Source organism: Macrotis lagotis, chromosome 1 (genome assembly GCF_037893015.1).
Source record: "Macrotis lagotis isolate mMagLag1 chromosome 1, bilby.v1.9.chrom.fasta, whole genome shotgun sequence".
Lineage (NCBI taxonomy): Eukaryota > Metazoa > Chordata > Mammalia > Peramelemorphia > Peramelidae > Macrotis > Macrotis lagotis.
The window spans coordinates 781,548,638-781,569,850 of record NC_133658.1 but is presented as its reverse complement, the minus strand read 5'-3'; the positions used below and the strand labels follow the sequence as shown (position 1 = coordinate 781,569,850).

The 21,213-nt window shown below is 33.5% G+C and overlaps 1 protein-coding gene across 2 annotated transcripts in view; it reads left to right on the top strand.

Moving 5' to 3' along the window:
- The window catches only part of GUCY1A2 (guanylate cyclase 1 soluble subunit alpha 2), a 406,888-nt gene that overhangs the window by 375,259 nt on the left and 10,416 nt on the right, over positions 1 to 21,213 (top strand). The window lies entirely within an intron of this gene.

The following is a 21,213-nucleotide window of genomic DNA, read 5'->3' as shown; positions in this document are numbered from 1 at the left end:
ATCAGATAAAGTGAATATTTTCATAAACTCAGTATAACTGAAGGACAGGATTATGCATGAAATGGCAAATCTCTTTCCAATTCCTTTTCTTTTTTAGGCTTAACATTTCAAGTTCCCTTCAATTAATTTTCATATTATTTGATTTCCAGGTCTTTTCTGACTATCATTATCTGAATGTTTTTAAACATATAAATCTCCTTCTTATAATGTGAGACTCATTCCTTAATATAATATTCTAAATGTGGTTTGCTCAGGAAAGAGTACAGAGGATCTCTAAACTCCCTACACCTGTTTACTCTTTTTTTTAGGTGTTTTGCAAGGCAAACGGGATAAAGTGGCTTGCCCAAGGCCACACAGCTAGGTAATTATTAAGTATCTGAGAGACCGGATTTGAACCCAGGTACTCCTGACTCCAAGGCTGGTGCTTTATCCACTATGCCACCTAGCCATCCCTCACCTGTATACTCTTAAGTCTCCCACAGCTTCAAGGACATTAGACTTCAGAGCACCATTTAATCATGTTGTTAAATTGTAGGGAGCTTTTAGTACACTAAAGCCCCAAGCAAAATTCTGCTTACTCATATCTCTACCATCTTGGATTTGGGAGGATGAATTTTTCAACCAAATTGTTAATGCTTTAAATTTATAACTATTAAATTTTGTTGTTTTCAGTTTGATCCTGTCAAGTTCTTTTCAATCCTGTCATCTAGTAAATTAGCTATTCCTCCTAGTTTTGTGTCCTCTAAAATAAAACTGATATTTATTCCTTTAGGCATATGTGCTTTTGTTTGCTTTTGCAACTTCAGGGTAATAGTGAATTAGGTACTTCATTTATCCTTCTTATTAACTATAATTTTATGCACTGATACCACTATACTAGCAGTAATGACCATTAACTATATAACTACATTCTCTCAGTATAATTTTATTTTAACCAATCAAAAATATTTATTAGATTCCTTCAGTGCACCAAATAATGTTTTACACATACAAAGTCCCAGTCCTTAAGAAACTTACATCCTAAGGAGAGGTGAGGGCATGGGAAAACACATATACATAAATGAGTATGTACAAAATAAATCCATTGTAATGGGGGACAGCAGCTGGGGTGATCAGAAAAATCATGACATAAAAAATGTTGCTTAAGTAGAGTTTTGAAGGAAACTGGTTCTAGAAGACAGAAGTGAAAAATAAATTCTAGCTTATTCAACGTAGTTAGTCAACAAAGTACAATACAGATATTTTAATGTAAGTTATTGCTATATAAAAAATAAATGCTATAGATCAGCTAATTGTTTTGAAATAAATATTATAATAAATAATAAATAAAATACAAATTATTAAATTCAAATAATTTAACCAGATATCTTACAGTAGATATCTACTGTAAAATTGTAATTTAATCCTAAAGGGAAAAAATAACCACTGGTAGATGAACTTCAAAACACATTATTTTTAAATGGGCATTAACCAAATATAGTCAATAATAATAAAAACAATTTCTACAAAAAATTTCATTTTACATATCATACAAAATTCAGATGTCAGTGTGATTCTTTGAGTCAGTCTGTTCAGGTGCAATGGGTAGTCATTGAAAAGTAACAGAGTTTGCTTTGTCTGAAGTACAAGACAACTAGTTCAATTTAACCATATGAAGGGATGTATAATGTCTAATAAAATTAGAAAGGAAAGCAAGGTACATATTGAAAAATATTTTAAGTCAAATAAAGGCATTTATATTTGATCCTAAGGAGCTTAGGTGGCACAGTGGATGGAGCATTGGCCCTGAGGTCAGAAATACCTGAGTTCAAATCAGATCTCAGGTACTTAATAATTACCTAGCTGTATGGCCTTGGGCAAGCCACTTAACCCCATTTGCCTTGCAAAAAAAAAAAACTTAAAAAAATAAACAAACAAGCAAGCAAACAAACAAATAGATAGAAAGATAAATAAATAAATAAGGGAATGAATGAATGAAAATATTTGATCCTATAAATAGTAGGGAATTGATAGGGATTTTCAAATAAGAATATGTGGTAGATCTGAGCTTTAAGTAAATCACATTGGCAATTCTATGAGGATGGATCAGAGAAGAGAGAGAATGGAGACAGAGAAATGAAGAGAGCTTGATCTATGAGAAAAGAGAAAGGATCAGATGTAAGAATTGCTATAGATATAGGAAAAACACAAAATTTACAATTGAGTGGATGATACTGGAGTTGAAAACCTGTATGACTAGAAAAATGTGGTATCCCTGACAAAAATAAAAAAAATTCTGAAAGGGATGGGGTTTTAGAAGAAAGAGAATGAATTAAATTTTGGCCACATTGAGTTTGAGATACCTAAAGGACATCTGTTTTTGAAATAGGCACTTGGAGTTCGCTGACCAGAACTCAAGAATAAACTGGAGTTGGATTTATAGGTTTAGAAATTAGCTAGAGAAGAGGTTTCTGAGTAGGAGAGTGTAGAGGCAGAAGACAAGACCCAGGTATCCTTATCATATAGCAGTTCCTGAAGAGCTGTCAAAATTCAGGATATTTTAAACTGTTAGTACATTTGACAATATTATACAAAATTCACATTTAGTGAATTTGTCTTAGGGAAGACAAAATGATCTGGTAGCAGAATAAAGTCCTATGGTTAGATACCCATTTTGAAGCAGCATCCCTGCTATTATCATTGTTATTTAACTCAAGAACAGAAAAACTAACAGAATTACTTTTCAGAATGTATGGGAATAGATAAGATTACCAAAAAAGAAAGAGTGAAGACATCTCTCTCTTAGAGAGATGACAGGAAAATGAGGAAAAAGGAGAAACAGAGAAAGAGAGGTCATAGAAATATGTCAGTTACTGAAGTACAGATCAGAGAAGGTACGTATTGAAAGTCACTGCAAGAAAGACCTTTGAAGGGGCAGCTAGGTGGCATAGTGGATAAAGCACCGGCCCTGGAGTCAGGAGTACCTGGGTTCAAATCTGGTATCAGACACTTAATAATTACCTAGCTGTGTGGCCTTGGGCAAGCCACTTAACCCCGTTTGCCTTGCAAAAACCTGAAAAAAAAAGACCTTTGAATTCTAAAGTCTTGTAAGCTTTTAGTGTGAAGAGGCAGGCAAAATTATTAACATGTTTTCAAACACTGGCAAAAAGAATGGAGAAGGGACTTTGAATCATATCTGTTGAAGGAACAAATGAAGGAAAAATTACCTACAGAAAGATTTAATAGTACTGAAATATTTGAAGGGTTATTATGTGAAAAAGGAAGTCCATTTGATTCTATTTTACATGTGTCCATGTTGGCAAAACTAGACAAATAGTAGAACTTGTAGGACTGCAAATTTTGGTTTGCTATGAGAAAATAATTTTGTTAAAGTTTAGAGCTGTTCTAGAATGAATTTGAATAACCTGGAGTCTAATGATGAACTTCAAGCTGAGTTAGAACACTGGGAACATGAATATTCTTATTGGGAGAAACAATTATCCTGGTGAGCATGTAACCATGGTGGAGCTGTATCATTATGTCTAAGTAGAAGATTCTGCTAATTTGGAAAGTAATATTAGCAGAGTACTCCCAGAGTCACATGATTACATTAAATATTGCATATAGATTGTGCTATAATGGAAAAGACTAAGAAATTTTTTTTTAAATCTATGGGTCTCTATAAAATAAGGATAATGAGAACCTGCCTGCATAATATGGCTGATTGAGAAAAATAACTTTACAAACACTAAAATTACAAAAATACAAAGTTTTTTTACTCTTAATAGTACCATATAATCCCAATTCAATATGTTTTTTATCTTGAAATGGAAAATAAACATAAGGGAAGAGAAAAGGCATCGTCTTAATGAAATCCAGATTTATGTTTGGCTTCTCTTAATTACTATTTCAAGATTCCTCAGGACCTTTCCAACCAATTCTTCTCATCCATGAGCAAAAATCAACAGCATTTCAAGTGCAGTAGTGTGTTATATGTTGTTTTAAAAGTTCAGACTGGTTGTATCATTTGTTTAATATTATCTTTATAACAATTAATAACTAAAAGATAACCATTCCTCCCTACCTAACTCAATCCTCAGGTAGAGTGAGAGGTGAAGCTTTGTACTTGAGTCTACAATATGCTTGGATGCTAGATATGAACGTCACATACTTTGTGGCTATAGACAATTCAGTTCAACAAGAATTGATCCAATTTCTACTGTGTTAAAAAATGCATAAAAAGGAACCAGGACACAAAATCAAAATCAAATATCCTTGTCTTTGTAGGATTACATTCTAGAATAATATATAGTCAATTAACTAGTCAGAGTCACAGTTTCTTCTAAAATTAATAGATATAACTATTTCATGGTCTTAGAGGGTTGAGTTTTATGAACTTTAAAGTATATTATTATAAATTTGTCTTATGATAATGATGATCATGATTGTGATATTCAGAAATGGCTACTGTTTTGTTTTGCTTTCTTTTTTTCTATTATGGTAATAATATAATTTAGTAAAAAAAATGCAGATGCATATTATCCAAGTAGCTCTATTATATTGATTGGTTTTATTAGGAAGCAATAAAGGTATAGGAGGCCTCATTCTTAACATGTTCCTTTAGGGCTTAAAATTTACTATCTGGTACAGCTTCTCAGGTGAATTAGCCACCCAATATTAAAACAGGCACTCAAGAATATCCAAGTTTCATTTTGCCTCTCCAGAGTGATAAAATATTTTCTATAAATTGACATTTTAATATATATTTAAAATTAAGGGGGATTAGGATTCCCTATACAGAATTTTTCTTTCCACAAAAACACCTATGTAATAGATAAAATGTAAAATTACACAGGCTATCTATAGTTTAAGACACATAAACAAGCAGAAATATAACTGCTATTTTGATAGTTTGTGGTGAATGTAAATATCAAAATTTGAATTACCTTTTGTGTGACCTACTTGACAATATTGTTGTGAGGAAATAATTTTTATACCAAATTATATTTTGTATTCTTCTTTTTGAGTGTTGAGACAGAGAAAGTCTCCAAACTTTCAATAATAGTATATATAAAAACCTAAGGTTTTAGGAAACCCAAATGTTTTAGGCATTTCTCTTTTAAAAAATATATACAGGTTGTTGGTTGACATTTTATTGAGTTGTGTCTTCAAACTTTTTGCATTAATCTTCTATTCTCATTTCCCATAGATGCACAAAAGAAGTAAATATCTGTTAAAAAAGAAAAAAAGAATCACTAAAGACAAACGACCTAATATATTTTCCCAAATTAAAAGAAATTGAGCTGTTCTTTAAGTTATATCCTGCTTTCTCAAATTACAGACAATAACATTAATATTGTCTTTTAAGTGAGGCTATAAAAGTCACACTGAGAAATAAGAGAATGAGCTATTTGCATGATTCAAATTATTTCTTTCTGATGATTCATTTCTTTCCTATTCTTCCTGAAGAATATAATATCATATTTTGAGTTTAAATCACCTGGAGATTTGTGGGATACTCAAGGATGTCTCTAGTCCATCTTCCTCTCTTCAACTTTTCTATGAACCTTCTAGCATAAACAGAGCAAATCTCTTGGGTGCTGCTCTTTGTCAATATTTAGACATTAGGTACTTTTTTGTTGCTATGTTTTTTTCTGATTCTGCTTATCTCTGCTTTGTGTTCATTTCAGACAGAGATATTTCACACACTTCTGAAATACTACTTTTAGGAAAAACTATTTGTCCAGAGAAAAAGTCTAGGTGGGTACATTTCATATGATCTCAGGTAATTGAAAGTGAAACTGCACTTTTTTTTAGTTGGAACTGTTGGAGATTTGGGCAGCTAAGTGCTGCAGTGGATAGAGCCATAGACCTGGTGTCAGGAGGACCTGAGTTCAAATTGACCTCAGACTCTTAATAATTACTTGGTGGTGTGACCCTGGGCAAGTCACTAAACTCAGTGCCTTGCAAAAAAGCCAAAAAAATACACTTGTGTATATCAGGCCTGACATTTTTGTATCCTTATTGTTCATAATGTGAGTAGGTTTATTTACTACACAACTGATTCCTTTGAGGTTTTCAGATTTTGGAGTTGAAAATCCAGAGAGATTAAACAAGAAGTTATAGATTTAGAAATAGGAAATAACTTATTTGAGATTCTGAACATTCTACAAAGTATATTTGTGATGTTTTTTTTAAAGATATTTATAGTACTTCCTGACAGATTATTCAAAAAACCCAATTCAGTTAAATACTCTAAATTTATAGGAGACTTCTATTCCCTGATAATTACTTGGTTTTACTGATTTCTGTGACTTTAGCCTTCAAGGTGACATACATTAGGCAATAAAAAAGAAAGCAAGATTCAGAGTAGGAGAAATAACTAAAGCCACCAAACTCTCATCTTGTATATCCATTGATTAATACTCATCAGTCTCTGTTTAAAGACTCTCAAGGGGCGGCTAGGTGGCATAGTGGATAAAGCACGGCCTTGGAGTCAGGAGTACCTGGGTTCAAATCCGGTCTCAGACACTTAATAATTACCTAGCTGTGTGGCCTTGGGCAAGCCACTTAACCCCGTTTGCCTTTCAAAAACCTAAAAAAAAAGAATCTCAAGATAAATGTATATTTAATTGGCAATAATATTGAAGACATTCCTTTCTGAGATTTGTCTTAATGCCATTTTAATTTTGTTGTCATAATGAGAATAGCTAAATTATATGTCCCAAAGACTCTAATAACTTAAAATTACACTAAGCCTTTTAAGATGTGCTGTAGGGGGGCGGCTAGGTGGCTCAGTGGATAAAGCACCGGCCCTGGAGTCAGGAGTACCTGGGTTCAAATCTGGTATCAGACACTTAATAATTACCTAGCTGTGTGGCCTTAGGTAAAAGCCACTTAACACCATTTGCCTTGAAAAAAAAAACTAAAAAAAAAAAGATGTGCTGTAGAAGTAAAATATGGTGAAAATTCAAACTATGTTTAGTTTGATCCATATCAGTTCAATTGATAAATATATATGTTGTGCTTATTCTGCCATATAGCATTCTTGGAGTAGGAAAAAAGTACAAAAAATATCAACCATTTTTCCCTTTCCCTCAAGAAATATATAATCTAGTTGGTGAGAAGAGATTAAGCATGTTAGCTGTTAAATAAATTATTGTTAATATTATTATTATTATAGATATAAGTAAAATTTCAAAGAAATATATTAGAAGATTCAGAGTAATACATGAGTACAGCTTATTGAATTGTATAGAAAATTAGAGGTGTTATAAAAAGAATAGTTTACAATGATCTGGAATGCTCTGGAAAAGTTAAAATATCTTTGGATAGCTCAAATTGACTCAAAGCTCTTCTAGAAATTTAACTAAAATTCAATCAATCAATAAACATTTAAGCACCTGCTATATGTCAGGCATTGTTCTAAGCACTGAGGAAGATGAAAAACAGTATCACTACTGAGGAACTTGTGGTTTAATGGGGGAAGGCAACAATTTCATGTTTAATTATTTCAATCATGTCTGACTCTAAAAACCAAATTGTATCAAATGGAAAAAGAGATCCAAAAAGCCAAAGAGGAGAAGATTTTCTTACAAAGCAGAACTGTTCAAATGGAAAAGGAGATACAAAAGGTCACTGGGAAAAAAAAAACCTCTTTAAAATATAGATTTGACCAAAGGGAAATTGAAGAAGAATCAGTTCCCTGATAATTATAGATTAAATAATTGACAATCACCTCCTGAAAGAGATCCCAATGAAAACTGCTAGCAATATTATAGTCAAATTTTAGAGCTCCCAGGTCAAGGAGAAAATATTTCAGCAACCAGGAAGAAAAAAAATCAATTAATGTGAAATCAGTTAGTATAACAAGATTTAGAAGCTTCTACATTGTGGGATCATGAGACTTAGGTTATGATATTCCAGAAGGCAAAAGAGCTTGGATTACAACCAAGAGTCAACTACCCAGCAAAATTGACCATTTTTTTTCAGGAGAAATAATGGACATTCAATGAAATAGGGGAATTTCAAACTTTCCTGATAAAAAGACCAGTGCTGAACAGAAAATTAAACCTTCAAATAGGAGACTCAAGCATAAAAAGATAGAGAAGAAAGGCAAATCATAAGACTTAATGGTGTTGAACTGTTTATATGCCTGCATGGGAAGATGATACTGATAGCTCATATGACCTTTTCCCACTTATTAGAGCATTTTAAAAGGAACATAAATAAACAAGACACAGGAGGGAGTCGAATTTAAAGAGATGGAGTTAATGGGGGGGGGAGAAATGGAGGAAGAAAAAGGACAGGTAGAATGAGGTAAGTTATTTCACATAAGAGAGGCAGGAGAAAACTTTTGCAGTGGAGTGGGAGAGTGGAGTGAGTTAGCCTTATTCTCATAGAAATTGATTCAGAGAGAAATTAACATACACACTCAATTGGGCATAGAAATCTGTCTTACTTTAGAAGAAAGTAGGAGGGGTGGCGGCTAGGTGGTGCAGTAGATAGAGCACTGGCCCTGGAGTCAGGAGTACCTGAGTTCAAATCTGGCCTCAGACACTTAATAATTACCTAGCTGTATGGCCCTGGGCAAGCCACTTAACCCCAATTGCCTTGCAAAAACTAAAAAAAGAAAAAACTAAAAAAAAAAAGAAATAAAATAGGAGGGGAAGGGAATAGGAAAAAGGAACTAAGGGGATGGAAGGGAGGGAAGATTGTGTGTGTGGGGAGGGGTAGTCAGATGCAAAACACATTTGAGGTTAGAGACATGGTAAAAGAAAAGAGAGCCCTGAATAAATGGGAGCTGGGGAACAGAATAGAGAAAATACAGTTAGCAATAGTAACTATGAATAAACATTGAAACAAATTTCTCTGGTAAAGACCTCATTTTTCAAATGTAGAGAACTGAGTCAAATATATAAAAATAAGAGCCATTCTCCAATTAAGGAATGATCCAAAGAAATAAAGTTTCCAGATGAGGTTACCAATGCTATCTATGGCTATATTAAAATATGTCTTGACTCACTATGATCATAGGAATGCAAATTAGAACAATTCTGATTGACGAATAGGACAGAATTAGGACATCTAATGCCTTGACTAAACAAAAGGAAGATTTAATGAATTGAAAGACTTTCAGATATTTGTGACAGAAATATCAGAACTCAGTAGAAAATTTGACATTTAAGATCCAGGAGAAGCAAGGTAAACATTAAAGATCTTTGTAAGGGACTCAATAAGATCAAACTGTTTATTTCTTTTTTTGTAAAAATGTTTTCTATACTCTAAGAATGTTATCACTTGGGTAATTTGAAAGAACATACATAGAAAGAAGACATTGGTTTGAGTTGAATATGAGGGTATAATTCTAACAAAATAAAATTGAGTAAGGAAAAGTAAATTGCAGCAATTTCCCCACACAAATGTAGTTTAAGAGGAAGAACTGGTAAGAGGAAACATTTGGGGTAGAGGGCTTGTAGTGTTAGGACCTTATTTTCATCAGAACTGGGTTAATGAGTGAATAACATACTTTTAGGTCACAGGATAAAAAATTCTTTTAAATGTACAACAAATAAAAAGGCAAAGGGATAGGATAAGGGAACTACTGTTAGAAGGATGTGAAAAATCAGGAAGTAGGAAGGTTGGGTAGTTGAAAAGACAGGGACTCACTGGAGTAGATAGATGAAGCATTAGGAGAGTTAGGTGAGATAATAAAGGAGGGAATCTTAAAAAGGGTGTGAATTGTAACAGTACAGTGACTAAAAGTAAATTAGATGTGAGAGGAGATATAGGGCAAAAAAAGAGAGGATGGAAAGAATAATAGTGAAGAAAAATTGAATGGAGGAAATTATAGAAATAGTCCTTATAATTGTGAATATAATTGGGATAAGTTAATCCTTGAAACAGAACCAAGACGCAGAATAGATTCAAAAATCAGAATTTGACAATATACTGTCTATAATTTATTTAAAAATGTGATTTAAAATCAAGAGGTAGAGTAGAATTAATTATACTTCAACTGAAAATGAAAAATTTAAAAATATAAAATGTAAAAATAAAGTAGTACTTGTGATTTTAAACAAAGTTAAAATTAAATTGATTTAATTAAAAGAGATAAGCAGGGAAATTACACAAGGAAAAAATTACCACAGACAATGATCAGTGAAGTTTGAAAGTCCTCTATTTCATTGAATTTCCATCTTTTACTCTGAAAGATTATGTTCAGTTTTGCTGGACAGTTGATCCTTGGTGGTAATACAAACTACTTTGCCTTCCAGAATATTATATCCCAAGAACTCTGATCCTTTAAAATAGAAGTTTCTAAGTCCTGTGCAATCTTGATTTTATTTATTTTTATTTATTTATTTAGGACAACGGGGTTAAGTGACTTGCCCAAGGCCACGCAGCTAGGTAGTTATTAAGTGTCTGAGATCAAATTTGAACTCTAAGTCCTCCTGACTCCAGGGCCTGTGCTCTATCCACTGTGCCACCTAGCTATCCCTTAGTCCTATGCAATCTTAATAGTGACTCTTTGGTATTTGAATTGTTTCTCCTTGAGTTGATGATTCTGGAATTTGGGTACACATTTCTTTGTTGTTTTCCTTTTTTGAGATCTCAGGAGATTATCAGTGACCTCTTCCAATGATTATTTTATATTCTAATGCTAGGCTATCTGGGTACTTTTTCTTGATAATTTCATGAAAGATGTTTTCCAGACTCTTTTTTATCTTTTTTTAATCTTGGTTTTTAGGTACTCCAGTAAGTCTTTTTTTAATTGTACATGGTCACTGTAAGGATTAATTTTATCTTATTGTGTTTTTTTATTTCTGATTTGTAATTTTTTTCCAATTACATATAATAAAAACAATTTTTAACATTTAATTTTTAAAAATTTTGATTTTCAGATTGATAATTTTCTCTTGTGTTCTGTTCCTTACATGGAAATATTTTAAAATTTTGGTATTTATGTTCAGAATAGAACTAAATATTTTTTTTTATTTTTTATTTTATACTATTACAATAATCTTGTTATGAGAGTAATCATAAACCTCCCTCCCCCCCAAAATGGATGAGAAACTTTAAGAGTAGTGAGAGAGAGAGAAAAAAATGTACTTCAGTCTGTGTTCATATTCCAACAACTCTGTCTCTGGGAGGAGCTGCCTTCTTTATCATAAGTCCACCAAAGAAGTTGCTTCAATATTTTTCCCACAGTTTCTATTACTAGCTGTATTTGCCTCCACTCTATTCCTTCCCACTCTCATTTATTCATTCTCTCTCTCTCTCTCTCTCTCTCTCTCTCTCTCTCTCTCTCTCTCTCTCTCTCTCTCCTTTCACCCAGTCCCTGTTCAAAAGTGTGATGTATCTGAGTACCTTCTCTCATGATCTTCCCTCTCTTCTATCACCTATTCCCCCCCATCCCTCCCCCTGTTCCCCCTTAGCTCACCCCTTTCCTCTTACTTTTCTCTAGGGTTAGATAAATTTCTATATCCTACTATGTATGTTATTTCCTCTCTGAGCCATTTCTCTGATGAGAATGAAGGCTCACCCATTTCTCCTTCCCTTCCCTGTTCCACTCCATTGTCTTGACTCTTATGTAAAATATCTTAGCTCCCTCTTCCTCTCCTTTCCCTTCCTCCCAGTACTTTCCTTTATTACCCATTGACTCCATCTTTTTACTATATTATCCCATCATATTCAGTTCTTTGTCTATATATGCTCCTAACTGCTCTTATAAATGAGAAAGTTCATGTGAGAGTTATCAGTATCTTCTTCCCATGCAGGAATATATACAGGTCAACATCATTAAATTCTTCATAATTAGACCATCTCATCTACCCCCTCTATGGTTCATCAGAGTCCTGTACTTGAAGATCAAACTTTCTGTTCAGCTCTGGTTGTTTCAACAGGGAAGTTTGAAAGTTCCCTGTATCATTGGAAGTCCATCTTTTTTCTCCTGAAAGAGGATGTTTAGTTTTGCTGGTTAGTTGATTCTCAGTTATAAACCAAGACCTTTTGCTTTTTATATTTGGCCTAAACTGGATTTTAATGTTATTTTCTTCAATATGTTTTGTATTTTTTCCATCAAGTTGCTGACTTGGTTTTCATGATTTATCTGCACCACTCTCATTTCTCCTTCCAATTTTTCCTGTACCTCCCTTAATTGTTTTTAGTCTTTTTTGAGCTCATCCATAGCCTGACCCCATTTTATATTTCTTTTGGAAGTTTTGGATACAGAAGCTTCGATTTTTTTCATCATCTGAGTATGTATTTTGGTCCTCCATGGGACCAAAGTAATTTTCTATGGCCTGTTTCTTCTTTTCCTGTTGTTTGCTCTTTCCTCAGCCTATGACTGATTTACCACACTTCCAAGACTTTAGGTTGTTTTGGGACAATCCATAGGGGTCTTAATTCCTCTAAAATCTTATGAAAGGCTTCAGGCTCTCCCCTCTTCCATGGAGCCATAAGGATGGTCCTGGCTTGGTTATGGTAGTATGGAAGCCTAAACTGCAAACCTAGATCTGAGTGCAGCCAAACAGCTGAGTCCTGCCAGGGAGAGCAGAGAGACCTCTGCAGTCTGCCTCGACCCCCTTACCATCTATAGGCTGAGAGCTCTGGACATGCTGGGTGGCTCTGTCAACTCCCACCGCAGGTTCTCACCACAGGGCCACTCTGAGACCCACACCACCCTCTCACCATCCCTTCTGTCTGTTCCTGATAATTAAACCATTCCCTCTGCTTGGAACCAGATGTCCAGCCTGGCTGTGTTACGCTGCTGCTTTTGCCAACCTCCAGTCCCAGTGGAACAGACCTGTCCTGAAGATCTTCTAAGTTTTGTTGGACTGGGAAATTGTACCACTCAGCCTTTCTGTGGGTTCTGCCCATCCAGATCATGGCTAGAGTCATAATTTGATGGCCTTTGAAGTTTTTTGGGGAACAAGTTTCTGGGAATTCCTGCCTTCACCCCACCATCTTGGCTCTGCCCCCTCCAATAATTGTTAAATTATCTCTTCTGGACCTGTTTTCCAGGCCATTTGTCTTTCTAGTGAGGCATTTTACATTTTCTTTTATTATTTCATCCTTGTCATTTTGTTTGATAGAATCTTGATGTCTCATAGAGCCAATAGTTTCTACTTGCTCAATCCTAACTTTTAAGGAATTATTTTCTTCAGTGAACTTTTGTACCTCCTTTTCCATTCTACCAATGCTATTTTTATAAGAGTAGTTTTCTTCAGTTAATTTTTTTGCTTCCTTTTCCAAGTTGTTGACTCCTTTTTCCCCATAATTCTTTTGTATCATTCAAATTTCTCTTCCCAATTTTTATTCTACCTCTCTTACTTCATTTAAAAATTTTTTTGAGCTCTTCCAAGGGGACTTTTTGAACTTGAGATCAATTAATATTTTCCTTTGAGGCTTCACATGTAGGAATTTTGACATTGTTTTCCTCTTCTGAGTTTGTGTTTTGATCTTTCCTGTTGCTATAATAACTTTCTATGGTCAGGAATTTTTTCTGTATTTTGCTCATTTTTAAAGTTGAGTTCTGTTCCTGGGGCATAGGGAGAACTATACCAAGTTTCTTGTATTGGAAGTCAGGGATCTGGTCCCTAGTTGTCTATGTTGGGGCCCAGGATCTGGCAGCTTGCCAACTGGAGTGATCTGGCCTAGTTATGCAAGTTATTCCCTAAATCCTGGAGCTAGCAGTTTGACCTCTGGAGTGGGACTGGAGATCTCATGGCTATTCTGTCTAAAACTTGTCTGCAAATCCTTGATCTCAGAACCTTAGTTGTTGATCTGTGTTGTGACCAATAGCCTCCCTCTGTCACTCCAGAATTCTTTAAGAGGTTTGATTTAATATTGGTTTTTTATGAAAACCTGGAATAGCTCAGGCACCTTCCTGGCTTCTCCCACCATATTGGCTCCATCCTCTGAAAAGCATTAAATTCATAAATAAAACTAGGCATTGATCTTTTATGGAAAAACACATAATAAAATAGATGTCATTCATTTATATGTTTTTAACAAAAAAAAATCAAATCAATGGAAAGGTGATTATATCACTAATTAGATGAAATCAAAGCAATTATTTTACTCACTTATATGCCAATATATCTAGCAATTTATGTAAAATAGTAAAATATTTACAAAACAGTGTACTCCCTAGATTAACAAAAGAAGAAATAAATCATCTAAATAAACTTATTTTAGGAAAAAAAGAAAATGAACAGGCCATAAATAGGCTTTTTGAGAAAAAAAGGCTAAGAAATGGATGAATTTACAAGTGAATTCTGCCTAATATATAAAGATCAACTAATTTAAGTATTAAATAAGTTTGGAATAATAAACAAATAAGAAGTTCTACCAAGCTCCATTAATAAAATAAATATGGTACTTACACCTAAACCAGGAAGAGAAAAAAAAGAGAAAAATATATACCAATTTCATTAATGAATGAATATAGATGCAAAAATCCTTAATAAAATGCTAATTTGGGGATTACAACAATATATAACTGATATACTATATGATAATTGAGTTTTGTTCCAAGAATTTAGGGATGGCTTCACATAAGGAAAACATGTAATTTAGTTGATTATATCAATAACAAAAGTAACAAAAAAAATGATTATATCAATGAAGTCAGAAAGGATTTTGATAAAATACAACATATATTCCTATTAAAATACACCTGAAATATTAGTATAAATGGGAAGCATTTAAAATGATAAGATGCATTTCTTTAAAGCCATCAGCATTTATTATTTATAATGAATATATGTTAGAAGCTTTCCCAGGTATGAAACAAGGATGCCCACCAGTATTATTCAAATTGTATTGGAAATCTTAACAATACTAATGAGAGAAAAATAAACAGAAAAATCATAAAGAACAATAAAGTAATAAAACAATTAATTTTTCATAGACAATATGATATACTTTGACTATCCTAAATATTCAACCAAAAGATTAGTTGAAAAATGAATAATTCTAGCAAAGTGACAAAATATAAAATAAACCACATAGAAAGTATAAAATATTTGGGAATATGTCTTAGAAGTAAAAACAGAAAGGAAGGGTAACTTTGGAAATTATGGAATGGAAAGAAAAATAGAAGGGAATTGTTGTATGATAGTATTTGAGGAATTATTCCAAGTTCTATTGATGAAAGAAGGTGAAGAGAAGTTTAAAGTTAGACAACTTGTACAGCATAACTCTCAAATTCCTGAGCTGCAATATTGTTGTGATTTAGAGATCTTAGTCTCTTTGTGGGGTTAGGAAGCTTAGTGAAGAGAGGAGGCAGCAGGCTGCTTATTCAATCTAGGAGCCCTTCAGACCAGGGCTTGTTCATTTGTGCTGAGAAGGTAGGTGCTGTCCAGAACCTCCACAACCACAGACTGAGAGTGGAAAGAAATCTTAGAGCTCATCCAGACCGAATCTGTAATTTTGCAGATGAATAAACTGAATATAATGTACCAAATTATATAAAAAATTTAGCAAAAGTCATGTTGTAATTGGTAAACCTAGAATTAAAATCAAGATCTTATCAGGTTTCATTGCATTGTATCTCATCACTAACCCTTTCCATCATTAAAAATTTTTAACCAATATTATTTCCATCAAAATTTCATCAGAGTAAATTTGTTTGATTCTAAATGTTGGAGGTGAACTTTTGTTGTTAAAAGTTTTCTGCCATTTTACCCAGCCCCATTTCTCCCAGAAGCCATTTGTGATAAATAATAATTGCCCCTTGTTTACCAGTTCAAGAGGATATTTTTATATCCTGGGAGTTCACGATTGTCAGATTCGATGGCAGCTGAGCCAAATCTAATGAATGAGGTCCCATTTCCATGCACTGCTTAGTCCTTTAGGACTATGGATATGTGGGCAGTAATAACTGCATGCTATTGATATTTGTAGGCCTATCCATGGTGCTGATTATTCTTTAAAAATCCCTTCAGCTAAAGGAGAGTATTGAGTTTGAAGAAATGAATGATGTAGTAAATTAATATTTCCATGGCTTCTTAATACTTATAATGCATTCTGCTAAATATGTCTGTGCATCAACAAATCTGCTACCTTGGGTATTAATTTTTGTTTATGTAGAATTTAAAATTCCATATTAGTCATTTGTTACAGAAGGAGTGGATTGTATTATCAGACTGAGCACTAGAACCAATAGAGGAACTTCAACCTCATAATATGCTTCTGTGATTACCATATACAATCCCTCAATACATTTGATCATTTGTTCAAGGTCATGATTTAGATATCTTTCTTCATCAGATTTAAAACAACTCCCCACTAACTCAGATTGTTTTGTTAGTCTCGGCCTAGATATTTACACTTCTTGGCTTCAGGAGTAAAGGCATACTCCATTTTGCTGTGGACAGCATAGAAATTCAGGAACTGGATGAAATTATTCTTTAGGTACTCCCCTCGTATTCTCCTTCACATTCCCTTTATGTTCGTGTTCTCTCTCTCTCTCTCTCTCTCTCTCTCTCTCTCTCTCTCTCTCTCTCTCTCTCCCCTCCCTCCCTTTTCTCCTTCTCTGTTCTCTCTGTTCCTCTGTTCCTCCTTTTCTCTATCTTTCTCTCTTTTCTTTTTCTTTCTTTTTGTATTTCTTTCTCTTAAATGGAAATTATTTCTATTTGATCTTATCAATAACAAAATTGTGTATTCCCTAAACAAGCTAACCATGTAGACCACCCAGAGTGATTATTAGTGCTGTATATTTAAGATATCAAGAGATAAATTAAATTGTAAAGGGATTTTCTTCTCTGCCAAAGTGCAAATAGCTAGTCAGAAGTGAGTATAATAACATGGAGAGGGGCAGCTAGCTGGCGTAATGGATAAAGCACCAGCCTTGGAGTCAGGAGTACCTGGGTTCAAATCCAGTCTCAGACACTTAATAATTACCTAGCTGTGTGGCCTTGGGCAAGCCATTTAACCCCATTTGCCTTGCAAAAATAAAAAAATAACATGGAGAGGAGAGACAACTATTTGATTCCACTTTCTAAGGAGAAACTGAAGGAAAGCACAAAGGAACTGTACTTTCATAGGTGAACATCTTGTTCCACTTTTCACTGATGGCCTGTGGAGTTCCATTAAAGCAAACTGCCAGAGCTAGGTACAAATAAAAATGGGGTGGGGGAGCTGGGTGATACAGTGAATAAAGCATAGGTCCTGGAGTCAGGGGAACCTGAGTTCAAATACAGCCCCAGATACTTTATACTTACTAGCTATGTGACCCTGGGCAAGTCACTTAGTACAAATTGCCTTGCAATACAAAGATACATACATTTACATGTGTGTGTGTGTGTGTGTGTGTGTATATATATATATATATATGTATATATATACATATATATATATATATAGGGGAGTTTGGAGTCATTAAAATAATGGAAATTTTTAGGTCATATTTTCTATGTGTTGGATTTTGTCTTTTATTTTCAGGAAATATAGGAACAAGAGCTTTTGGATATAATTCATGTACTACCCACTGAAACCTAATTCTTAAAGAACTTAAAATTATGAAATATTAATTGAAACAATTCTTAATTGCAAGTATCACAAATATTAAATTGTTATTATTAATTTTAATTTTTAATTGCAAGTATTAAAAGTATTTATTAGATAGCCATTATGTATGACATTGCTCTAGATATAGTACAAAAAAACCTAACAATCTATACAAAATAATAGGAATGGCTCATATTTTTTTTGTATCTCAATGCCTATTCCAAAAACCTGCCATATAATAGGAGCTTAATAAATGCTACTTGAGGTAGTATAGTGGATAGAGCACTGGCCCTGAACGTGAGTTCAAATTTGATCTCAGATACTTGATACTTAATAGCTTTGTGACCTTGGGCAAGTTACTTTAGCCCCATCGCTTTTCAAAAAGTAAAAAGAAAAAAACAAAAACCCAAATGTTTCTTGATTCTTGCATTCTGAGATTGCATTAGCTTTCTTCAGTGTTATATCTCCTTGTTGACTTATATTGGATCTAGAGTCCTCTAAAAGCCACAGTTTTTTTAAGGATTAATGTCTTTCTAGACACTTTCCCAGACATTAATACTTGTGAAACTGATTTCTTTTTTCCAAGTCAAAAACCTTAAATTTGTCCTATTAGATTTGTCTTAGTTTGAGAGCTATGACAAGCTTAATCGTAGTCTTGAACCATTTATCTGCATTTCCATTTTCTAAACCCTGAAGCCTTTGTAGAGAAAAATAAGACAGCCAGAAGGAAAGAGAGAGTCAGTGCAGGAAAGTGGATACAAAGCTATCTCAGAACCAGACAAAACTGGGTTTAAGACATGCAGCTTATCTGTGTGATACAGTATATAGGTCAGGGTCAGTTAATCTCTCAATGACCCTGAACAACTCTGTAAAGTTATTAATTGAACTTGATCTGATTAGTTGTAGGTAGGGAATGCCTTACTGAGATCTCTATACCAGTAATGTTGAACTCAAAAAAGAAAGGGGGGTATACTAAAAGCACATGAAGCAGTATGTTAACTTAAAAAATCACATGCTAACATTATCTATGTTCTATTTTTTAAATTTATTTTGTTAAGTATTTCCCACTTTCATTTAGATCTTGTTTGGGCAGGAGTATTGGGGAGGAGTTTCTTCCTGATTCATCCACTCTGCACCAGTGAAATCAAAGAGAGAGAAAAAAGGAGAAAGAAGTTAAAATAGATGAAGATCTAAGTCTTGGCATGTGGCCTTGAGAACAATAATTACACTGGCATGAGTGTGTATGTTGTTATGATTCAATCTTAGTTCTCAAAGAGGACCAATGATATCAATAAGATCATGCCTTGTCTTGCTCATGAATTGGATTTAACTAAGGCAGAGCTGAGAAAAGTCTCGTTATATCTGGCAGATTTGATTATTGACTACAAGCTCAAAAATGTATCATTATGGAGACAACAGTTTGTTTTTTTAAAATTACTGCAACCAGGTTGTTAATAGAAATACAATATCAAGAAGGAAAGGAATAAGTCCTCTTATACTCTTCAATGGCCAGAAAATTGTGAAATTATCTATTCATTTATGAGTACCACATACATAAGAAGAAAATTCAAATGAGGAAGAGCATGCCAGAGGCTCATTGTGTAAAAAAAAAAACAAAAAACTAGAACTTTGTAAATAGTATAAAGAAGAGTTGGAGAGGGCATGAAATCTATCTTCCTTTATATATTCTCTACTGGAAGTGAACTAATGTTCACTTTACTTAGCCTTTAGAAGACACAAAAACTAGGTCCAACAAAGAGAGACTGTGTATAAGTGGATTTTAACAGTACAAGTAAGAATTTCTTAAAATTTAGTGTTAACTAAAAATGTAAATGGGGTACTACATGCTGGTAAAGCATACATGAAATGACCATGTTGTGGAGAGAATGCGTGTTTTGGTAAAAGCTTGAAGTAGATGACTTCTCTAGTCTCTTCTTTTTTTTAAAAATTCTGTGATATTTAGATCATATATAATTTTTTCCTTATGAAATGTTTAATGTACTTCATAATTCAGGCATAGAAATGATATATTTTATTGATGATTTTGGTGCAGTATAAAAAAAATAAAATCTAACTCAACTTAGGTGATACTTGCTATAGTCTTTTGCTGATATCCCTAGCTGTTAGTGCTTTCTTACTACTCAGAATAACATTTATTTGTATAAATAGGTACCTAGATTTTCCATTCTGAGAAATGAAAACATTATCTCTATTATCCATCACATGATTATTGTGAGCAGAAATGAGGGATTTGAAAGCCCTTGAGGCATACAATAAGTCTCACTTCCTACCTTTTGAGGTATATTATAGAGGTAATTGAATCAATATGTACTTTTGGAAAGGAATTTTAAAATCAATCTTATTGTTCCTTTGAGGGGTGCTAAACATGGGGGGAAAAGCAATATTTCTGAAAGAAATATTGATTTCTCATTTTATGAGAAACTTTGGAAATAATAGTTTTCCTATAGTGACTTTCAGGGGGCATTTTAGATAGATAGATGATAAAGAGATAGATAAAGATAGATATATCAAAAGATAGTTAGAAGTTCCTCATTTCTACCCTTATTTCAGAATTTCATTAACCTTCATCAATTTCCTTATAGTGAGTTATTGGAATGACATACTTGTCCACCCATCAGATAAATTCCATTTCAAGAGTACAAATTTGAATTCCCTTCTTATCAGAGGTGAGGTTAAAAGTTTTTGTGCCCTCCCCTTAGCTCTACTGAAATTGAGATTAAAATATTTCACAGTATGTGTTAATTAATGCTAGGAGAGAATTCAGTTAAATGATAAGTGGGACACAGTAGGCTTTGGAAATGTTTCTGTCTAGACATCCAGAGGCATATATCCCTCAATTATTAGAGAAGCATTGAATACTATGATAGGAAGACATGTCGTTTGTGTGAGACTGAATCTGTACCAGAGATTAATTTTGGAAGGTGATTTTTATTCTTGAGAATATGAAAGAATGCCCTCTAGGAACTGGACATGCTCAACAATTAGAGGGGTTTCTCAAAGTCTTTCTATGAACTTCCATATCCTCATTAAAAAATAACATTTATACTATCTACTTCACAGAGTTAGTTTTAGAAAAGCTATTTGAAGACTTAAGGGTATAGATGTACATATATCTATGCACATATATATATACATATACTTATAATTTATAATTATTTTAAAATGCCACTTTTGAGTAGTATGTGAAATTATTTACTAGGAATTAAAATGATTTTGAGTAATAATTCTCAAATAAATTGTTTTCAATATTTTAAAATGAACAAACTTGAATATTCATAGTCATTCTATAAACACTAAGGTAAAGACAGGTGATAAAAAAGAGATAAAAGAAAGTTCCTGCTCTCAAGGAGCTTACAGTCTGACAGAATAGAGAGACAATAAGCAAATAAAAACATACAGGCAAGCTATACAGGATAAATAGAAAATAACTAAAAGAGGAAGACCCTAGAGTTGAGGGGGTTGATAAAGACTTCTTAAGAAGATCTGATTTTAATTTGGATTTTAAGAAAGTTGGGAAAGCCAGTAGGCAAAGATGAGGAGGAAAAACATTCAGGATTAGGGACCAGTCAGAAAGAATTCCTAAAGAGCAAAACAATGGAGTGAGGAGAAAAAGGAAAGAAGCCACTGTCATTGAACTGAAAATTATAAGATAGAGAGTAAGGTGTAAGAAGATTGAAATTAAAGCAAAGTAGGCTA